Source organism: Argiope bruennichi, chromosome 4 (genome assembly GCF_947563725.1).
Source record: "Argiope bruennichi chromosome 4, qqArgBrue1.1, whole genome shotgun sequence".
NCBI lineage: Eukaryota > Metazoa > Arthropoda > Arachnida > Araneae > Araneidae > Argiope > Argiope bruennichi.
Genome location: NC_079154.1, coordinates 2,144,147 through 2,152,555, shown reverse-complemented (window position 1 = coordinate 2,152,555; position 8,409 = coordinate 2,144,147).

Genomic DNA, 8,409 nt, shown 5'->3' with positions numbered 1-8,409 from the left:
TCGTTTGTTCAAATAATGAAAATTCAGCTTTCAGTGTCTTTGGAAGTTTTTCTTCGGGGTCTTCAAGAAACTAAACAATTATACTATTTCCGACAGTTATTTTATGAACTGCTTTCAAATGATTGTGTAGATTGCTCGTAGATGATCCTTTGCAGCTCAACATTTTATTACAATGATTTCAGATTGCCTTGTCTATCCCGAACTTTTTGAAACTATCCCAAACTTCCGACTTACTTATTTTTATCTAAAAATGAAATTAAAGTTATTGAATAAATAATTTTGACGTTTATTTTACAATTTTATTATTTTTACTATTAATATTAATGCAATTTAAAATAATCTAATATACACATTTTCTAGGAATTTTGAAAAAAAAAAAACACATTTCTTAATTTAATTCGATGCTTGCTAAAAGACATAATTTATGTTAAAACGTTGCGAAAGAGAATATAGAATATTTTAACAACCTGTGTTTTATTTAAAATTCCATTAAACAGAAGCCTTATTTTACAATAATTTTTAATAGAAGAAATTTATATAATAAAATTTAAATTTTAAAATGTAAAATAAAATATATAAACATAAAAATTAAACATACTTAGTACTTACATTATTTTTACCAAATATAACAACTTCATATTTTTATTTCCAGTTTTCACCTTCACAATATTAAGCAAACCTGTCGTGACTCGAGATGGATCGGATTCTGAGACCACATTTCGACAATTCCATTTCATTAAGGGGTGGGACGCGAAACGATGAGCACATTTGACCTTGGATTTCTCGCATTAGAAAGTTCTATTTTTTTTAACGTGTATGTGAGTGTTATGTCATTTCTGACAGCATTTTATTTTAACTTTCGTATTGATATGGCTATTTCAAGTGGTGTAAAAAAGCTTTCAGGAGTGGTATGAAGAAAATTTTATATCATATCATTAAATACTGTGATCAAGAAGCAGAAAACGGGGAATTATTTATTCCTTTCACACGTTCTTTGAAACGAGCCAGTCAAATTGCTGACGTTTCTATTAGCACAGACTTCATACCGATAGACAAAACATCTGACGAGAAGCAAGAGATGAACTTTATCAAACTTTTGTTTCACCTAGAAAAAAAATTGAAAAGGGATGTTCATGAAAAACAAATTGACGAATTCGAGGCGCAACTGTGCAGTGCACAAGCACTGGCCAACGCAATTTGCAACGTTGAAAAAATGTGTTTGCTGCCCGTTGCATAGCAAATCAAATAAGTTCAAAATTAATTTTTACATAATAATATAAATTCTTAAAACCGGTTTTTTTAATTTAAAAACCGGATTTCGAATGTGACAAATTTACTTCAAAAAACTGGTTTTTTCAAAACCGGGTTTGAAAATCGTCAAACCCTAGTTTTAAGTCTGTCTGTCTGCGATAGAGGCAACTCCCACACGCTTTGATCTTGATGGCTGAATTCCTAAGTACAGGGTCTTTATACTGAGTGGGTCTTTATATTTACTCCAAATGGGTTGATTTCTGTCAATTCCTGAACAAAATCCATGCACAGAAAGTTTGTCTCACCGGATGCTCAAATATAAGTGAACACGATTATCACAAAGCAGAAAGACCTTGATAAATAAAATTCGATACGCGTTTTCTTTCAGATTCAACATCTATAGTGTAGGCATCTGTCAAATGTGGAGCCAAATTGGATGGGTCGGGTGGACCGTCTATCCGTCTACACTTTCAGAAGCATGTAAACGCGACAACTCAAAAATGCAGTGATTTAAATATATAAAATTTGGTATATGATTTTGTGACTAAAATAGTTGCTATGCGTCCAATTTTGGTTTCAATCGGTTGGAAAAAAATTTCTATAAAACATAAATTCGATTTGCGGATGCTATTAATCGCATGTCAGGGATGAATCGCCACACGATAGATTAAGTGAAAATGCTAAATTCACGCCGAAGGTCTGTATTTTGTGACTATTATCAGCCAATGCTATGCAAAGCACTCTCGACCTGACTATGATCCACAATTTTAAGCGGGGGAGGGGGGGGGGCACGAGAGTATGAAAGAAAGTTTTGAGGAGACCATTCCTCAAAGCCTTTTTTCTTCTAATCTTTTATTTTTCGTCTTTATTAAACTTCTTTCTTTTATTTTTCGTGTTATTACCTAAACATGGAAAATGTGTGCATTTTCAATGAGTTAAAAAGCTTTTTCGCTCTCTTTTTGAATAAGTGAATGAGTGGGTCTCTTTCTTAATACCAAGATTTTATTCAGAAGTGGGTTCCAAAAAGAGTTCAGGAAGAATAAAAACTTGCAACGAAGGTTAATAGCATTCGTGCAGAGAATATAAAACAGCGACTGCTTATCAGTCACTGACTTCCATGCAAATCGAGAATGGCGTATTTATCTGATTTTAGGATAATCATGTGAATTTGCCGTCAATGTCATAAGCAAAGCATCAGTTAGCGACCCATTGGCAGGGTTGCTCCGAACGGCGGAATCGTCGCAGCGCAGGCACATTCGATTATGCATTTTTAACAGCACGTGAATAATGATATAGAAAAAATTTTTAAGAATAGAACAAGCCTAATATTTACCTAAATGCATTATTTTTCTTGTTTTAGAACAGGAAACTCTTGATTATAGAAGAAATTTTGGACAGAAAGCAATTCAGATCGAAAAATGGTGGAATTCTCTAGAATTATGGAATGAACGGCTCACACACAGGGCGGATGGCTCGTAAGACTGAAGAACAAGTCCTGCAGTTCGTTTTCACTTGTTGGATTTTCTGGTTTAAATTGGTCAAGGTGCATTGATGAAAATCTATTTGCAGTGGAAGAATTTTTGATTAGGCCAAAGGGGATTTCATTCATTACGAATATCGACCCCGACTTGGCGATATGATTCGATTAGTGATTCAAGTGAGCAAAATCCTCAGCATTATTTATTGAATGTGATCTGATATAAAATTAACTGTCGTGTTTTTGCTATATTTTTTTTTTTCAATTTTATATTTATGCTTATACATCATAATCCAAACTGTAGGAGAAAAAAAAGAACCCTATCAGAATATGAGTTCTCAATATAATTTCTCCACAAAAAGATAATTTTTTAAAAATTAATTCTTTATATTTTCGACGCTGCTCGGCATAAAAACCCTTTCATATGTAATTTTTTTTAAATTTAGAAACTTCATATTCATAAAATATTATAACCCTTTTATCGTCTGTAGTCTTATGTATTTACAGTACTTTCTATTATCGTCTGAAATGTTTTTTTAAAAATTAAAATCAAAATATCAATTGAAGCAGACGATTTTATCTGATAGCTAAAATCATCTTATTCCATAAATTTGTAATAATTTTTATATTAGTTCTGAAAACTTTTTTCACAAATACTAAAGTATAAAAAAGGTTTAAAAAGTATTTTAAGAAGCAATTCATTCATTCATTAATTTTTTATTAATAAAAAAAACTTGAAAATAAAATAAATCAATAGTAAGTCAGGATAGAAACTGTTAATTGGCTCTCATCTAATGTTTTTTCTTAGAAGTTTCTTCAAGTGCTTTAGCAATACTTCATAGAATGTATTCTTGTTCAGGAACAATAAAAAATATTTTATTTTCTCCTGATAGATTAACTTTTTAAACCGTTGTTTGAATTTGATCGGTGCATTTATATTTTCTTTTGGTCATCGTTAAATCACTACTTTAAAACAAACAGAAAACAGTATCAACAAATATGCATTAATATAAAATTAAAAAAAAATAGTGCTAGAATACTTTAAAGCTTCCTAGTAAAAAGTGTACCTCTACAAATTTCTTAATTTCGAACTCATGCGTTAAACTTTCTAAATAACAGCTGAAATGAAAATTTTATAAAAATGAAATTGATATTGTAAAAAAAGTAATGTTTTAAACTTTTGATTTAATAAATTAAAGCTTTAATTTTTTTCGGAATAATTTTCTCCTAAATTTCTATGAAAAACACAAAATGTGGGTTCATCCCCCATCGTCTCAAGCGTCTGCTGTGACATCTATTTCAGTGCTGCTACATCTATTTCATTTATTCATCGTTTGCCTCCGTTTGAACGATTGAATTTTTCCTGCTTTTAGGCATTGTTAAATTATTGGAACAAATGAAAAACCGGCAAAAAGATATGCATTAAAATAAGACAGGGAAAAAAATAGTTGTAGAGTAGTTCAGTTGACATTAATTTTAAAGGTATTGAATTAAAAAAAAAAAAATTAAAATCAGTTTAAAATATTATGCAGGAATGAAATTGATATCATTGAAATTAAATTTTGAATTTTAAGATGGTCTTGTAATATTATTTGCTTCAAAGTTACTTCAAAGAAAAACGGCCAAAGTTCAGTTAATTTCTAATTAATTGAATATTTTATTAACTATTCTATTTTGATAAGTTAACAGCATTATTTCTCTTGAGTTAAAGAATAAGTTTGCAGTTTGGTTGAAATTAGCCAAATCACTTAATAGGAGACGCAGAACACACGCACGCACACGCACACACACACGCACGCACACACATACACACTCGCATACGAATTTCTCGTAAACGAGCATCATTGAAAACAGTATCATCGCTTATTTAGGACATTACTAGAATAATATTCCAAAAAAGGAAACAATGCCCGATGGCCATTTCCCTGGGAAAATCCAACGGTTGTGACTGATTTAAAATCCTATTCTGTCAGCTATGTGAAATTCATTTTTAGATTGTTTGCTGTTTTACGCATCGCAACAGTTGAAAAGTACTTGTGCAATATAGTATCACAATAGACTGCTGCGGAGTGTTTCAACGTATTTCAGCAGGTTTTCATTTGTCAGCAGCTAATTTTATATCTGTATTTTTAATGAGTGTAAGGGGAATTTACGTCAGAATGTTGATCATGATTTCATTACAAAGGTTTACAAATTTGTTGAATTAAAAATCAAATCTTAAAAGTTCTTGCCTACGAATTCCAAATAACAATTCATGAATTCTGTTTTTGAAGGTAGAAACGATTTTCCACAAATCGAAAACCTAGTTTTGTTATCATAAACTTTTATTTATTGTAATGGAAAACAAAAAAATATTTTTTTAAAAAAATTCTATAACATATACATTGATTGTGCGAGACAAGATATATTCTTTAACTGCAGGTCGTATAGAAAAATACTGGAATCTCGGGAAAAATTCTGAAAATCTTTTCCTTTCATATTCTTTAGCATTTGTAAGTAAACAATTTTTGTATCAAAATTTCATTAAAATCTGTTAAATAAATCTTAATGAATGTTCCACCTAGTTGTCATTCATGGATTCTTCCTTTTCCTATTTAATTTCCAACTTTGGGCACACGGAAAAGAAATCTCACAGAAATATTTCTGAAATCTGACGAAAGGAAATTGCGAAATTTTTTAGATCTCAAAAAGTATTGAGGGTGGAAAAGCTTTGTTGTAAGTGCAAACGACAGTAATGGCAAAAATGGAATTCACATTTTGAAATATTTCTTTCAAAAGTAAATTTGAAACTTGTCCATATCGATATCAGGTTCGGAGCATAATGAAATATACCCAACATGTAAGGCCCGGATCGAGATTCCTGAAATGAATCTTCCAATAGATTCAATAAAAACATTAAGATGTTCCCACTTCACATATTCCGCCTTTTTTCCCTTCCCTTAAAAAAATGAGAAAATAGAAGAAACAAAAAATAATTTAGAATTTTTATTTATCAGGTGAATTTTTCTATTCCATAAAGATAAATGAGAATACTCATCGTTGCTTTTAATTCAGGAAATGCGTTTGAGCTCTCTTCGTCTTTTGCTTCCATTCGCGCCCTTGCATTTTTACACGAAATGTGTCTGCATTCCAATCGCATGCCATCCCGTAAAGCTTGGCACATTGATTCAGATTAACAATCTTGAAAATTCAGGCATTTTTTTTAAAAAAAATATTATTTAATTTAATAATTTGACCGTATTGTCTATCAACCAAAGTTCATTTTTTAGGAAAAGAAAGAAAATTCTATAGTAAAGTATCAGAAGTCTTTAAAAAATTGATTTAAATTCCCATGAGAACTCCTTCGACTATAAATTGAAGGAAATAACTCTTATTGCCGAATAATGAAGAAGAAAACGAAGCAGTTCGTTCTGAACGGCAGCAGGTGGAAGCGTCCGATTTCTGCAGGTATTCAACTCGTGCATTGTAGACAATTCGATGAATTTATTCTTGGACACATTTCACTTGCATGCACCTTCATTCGGTAGAAATGTAAACCTTTGTGAGTTGAGGGCTTGCTTATTCTGATTCAAATAAGAAATAAAATGGGTATTTACTCGATGATTTGTTTAAAAATTCCATCCCTCTTTTGTATTTGCTACAAACAAAGGTGAAGTAAGGAAGAAATTTGTGAAGATTTTCCAGAAGTAAGGAAAGAAATTTGTGCCCATATGATAATTACTATGAAAACAGATCACCAGTATCTAGAATCTGGTTTGTTCAAACAGAGAACCGCTCCTGAGCAGTATTATTGGTCCCTCGCACATTGAGCGAGAATAATTCTTCCACCAAAGGGAGCAGCTGCATTACAGCCTGATGTTAACCGTCATCAGAGGTAACAATGAGCAGAATATCAGTGCAAGTTGACCAGGAAAATGGGTATGGCACATTCTGATTAGAGTTTTTGTGGCTAAGTCTTCAGAGGCCGCATTTGAGATAAGTTCCCGTGCTATGTGACTTCACGTATGCGAAGTTTTACCGAAATTTATTTCGCGCTTTCTCGGTTACAGAAAATAGTTGCGATATAATACTGGTATATATTTATTTCAGAAATAATGGACCGATATTTTCCTACATTCTTTAATTGGACGGAGTTTTCCTAATTCCATTTTAGGAAAATTCCACCATAAACGATTGTCCGTCCAGCAAACATTATTAACAAAATGTGCTCGAAAACAAGGGTCATCGTTCTATTCTAATCGAATAATTCAAAAACAGTCGATAGTCTAAGTCGTGGGGAACTGATAACAATTCTGTAGAAAATATTGGTTCTTAAAAAGTAAATAATGTTTATCCTAATTAGTAGATTCTATTAGCTTTACCAACAACACGCTTTCTAAAGCATGCAATTAGTTGAAAACAAGAGAAACTTTCGAAATTCTTTCAAGCTGAAGCAAATTCATTCTTACAAAAAAACTTTGACTTTATTTGTTCCCGTCGCCCTTTATTGCATGACGCTTGATTTTTACTTCGAGTTTTTCTTAAAAGATTAATTTTAGGTAGAGGAAGGCAAGATGTCGAAACTTTCAGTATTAAATTTTTTGATGTCAATTATGAAGAGATCGAAATTCGGAATGCTATAAGCAGCAGTGCTTTCGAAGTCAGTCATGGAAAATTCGAGGGTATATATATATATATATATATATATATATATATATATATATATATATTGTTTCAAAACGTGGTATACTTAGAAACAAAACACTCTCTTAATAACTATTATATTTCGAAACCTGTATCTTTTGTCCGCACTGACATTTTTTTTTTATTTCTTTCCTCATTACACTGCCTCTGCTTTCTGAAGCATGGACAAATCAATATTTTGGAAAGAAGTCCTTGCAAGTTAAGCAGATAAATTTCACGGTGAAATAATTTAAATCAACTTGAGTAAGGAGCTTAGAAATAAACCGGATATGATTCATCGTCCCTCTCGTTTACAAAGTGAGTTATCACCCAGATGACATTTTCAATCTGTGCACCTAACAGAATCCCTTTGCATCCGGGTTACGAATCGCACGCTTCGGCGGCGAAGCGAAGCAAACGATCTTTCGGAGAAAGGTGAGAAGTTGCCATCGCAGCGAATGAAAATCTGCAAATAAGCGTAAACAAATATTAATCCGAATCTAATTTTAGCTCTCCTTCTCCGCTTTCTGCCCATATTATAGCTATTATTTTTACAATGCGGGCCTCTCGCTGTTTCCCTCTTTACCCTTTCTGGGTGTCGGCTGCTGCTAAAACCACAATTTGCATTCGTTTTCCTCTCCCCCGTCTGCTCTTTCGCAAGAGCAGCAACCTTTTGGCGGTCAACCGGTGACGTCAAATGGAACATTCAATTGAGAGGTTATTAATCGGTCTTGCTCTTTCGGCGACCAAGGACGCCGCTTGCGTCGAACGGCGCGTTGCTCAAAAGAGCCACTGAGGTGCCACCTGCGAAGTCCATTTCGCGATTGAAAGGGTCTATCGGAGAGGCTTTCGAAATTGGAACAGCAGTTGATAGTATGAGTGCAGCGGTGCTTACTTTTAAGTTGCGACAAACAAAACTTTTCTAAATGAAAAGATAACGGAATGTTAGAGTAATTTATATCTCAGTAAAAAAATGGAGTTAAATTAGTAAAGTTATTTCTTTGTTTACAGCAATTTAA